The following is a 1,476-nucleotide window of genomic DNA, read 5'->3' on the forward strand; positions in this document are numbered from 1 at the left end:
CGTGGCGATTTCCGATCGAAGATGACCACAAATCCCAGGGTTTTCCGATGCGGACGTGGCGTCTGACTTGGAAGCCACGTCCATTACGGTCAGCCCAGCTGCCCATTTCGCCTTCCGTGTCGGACGCCACGTCAGCTTCGGGAAACAGTGAGATAGAACGCGGAAGTTTTAAAAAAACGGGGATAGATTGCTGACGTTTTAAAACTTTTGGGATAGATCGCGTGAAAAAAAAACTTGGGGATAGATCGCGTACATTTTAAAAAACCCAGGATATATGGGATAATTTGCCCTAAATATAACTAAGAAAGTATGAGAGGAGGAAGGAGGACGCGGGCGAGGGAGAGGACGCGGGCGGAGACGGCGCGGAGCTCGGAGACCGCGCTCCATGAGTTGCTTTGTGCAACTATTTCAGCTGAAAGCTGACCAGGGTTGCGGCCATTGCAGAGAGGATTCTGGATCTTCCCCATCTGTCCTTCCTCGACCTTAGCTTCGAACTGCTCAAAGATTGGAGCTCGATCTCAGTAAGAAACGGGAAGAACCTGTTCAAAGATTGGAGATCAATCGAAGATGGATCTCATGAAGATAGATTCCTCGACAAATCTCTCTGACGATGATAAATCTCATGAACAATCTCTGGATGCTATTCCGGAAGAGCTGTGGAAGGTGGCGTCGCTGAATCAACTTCCCTGTTTTTACTCTTCCGATCTCCTTCCCAGCGCTGAATAGCCTCAAACTGTTGAATTTCTCCTGCAATCTTCGGACAGGGAAGCTTCCTTAGAGGACAAGAGGCAAGGGAGATGAGGAGATGGAGCAGACAGAAGAGGGGAGAAGAGTGAAGAAATCACCGATAGGTAAAGAGAGGGGATTGAGAGAGCGAAAGAGATTGGAACCACAAATATCAAAGCTAGCTGTTCGTTTAATGTATTAGTGTAGTTATGTACAAACGAATGGAAATACACGTTGAAAATACACGAACGGCGGGTTTTATTAGTATTTTTGGAAAATACGAGTTGTCGTTGTGAACGCGGCCTCGACGAAATCCTCCCGGCCAGCGGCATCCTTCTCTGCCATGTCCGCCATGGCGAAGAACGGTGGCTGACCAGAGGCCCTCGCCCTCTTCCGGCGGATAAGTAACATAAAAATGATGGGTGCCATGAACGGATTACGATTAACAGATTAAGGACGTACGATTAATAGATTAAGGACTTACGATTAACAGACTAAGGCCTTTAAAAAAGTCCTTAAACTGTTAGTCGTAAGTCACGCCGTTTTCCGGTAGTCGCGGAGATATACGTGAGTGATTTACGGCGCCCGAAAGTCACGCCGTTGCCCGGTAGTCTCGGAGATATACGCGAGTGATTTACGGCGCGATACAGATCTCAAAGGCCCGATCGGCATTCTCCACTATAAATTTAGAGCCCAGCGTTCGCTTCTTTTTTTGCAGAACCCTTCCTGGAGTTCTTATCACGGCAAGAG

At 48.0% G+C, this 1,476-nt stretch overlaps 1 long non-coding RNA gene across 1 annotated transcript; it reads left to right on the forward strand.

Annotated features, from left to right (window-relative positions):
• Nucleotides 1–295: 295 nt before the first annotated feature.
• LOC144709451 (uncharacterized) lies at nucleotides 296–993 on the forward strand. The gene is made up of 2 exons (XR_013583035.1): nucleotides 296–663; nucleotides 765–993. It is a non-coding gene; the product is annotated as an uncharacterized LOC144709451 (long non-coding RNA).
• Nucleotides 994–1,476: the final 483 nt, after the last annotated feature.

This window comes from Wolffia australiana, chromosome 11 (genome assembly GCF_029677425.1).
Source record: "Wolffia australiana isolate 7733 chromosome 11, ASM2967742v1".
Classification (NCBI taxonomy): domain Eukaryota; kingdom Viridiplantae; phylum Streptophyta; class Magnoliopsida; order Alismatales; family Araceae; genus Wolffia; species Wolffia australiana.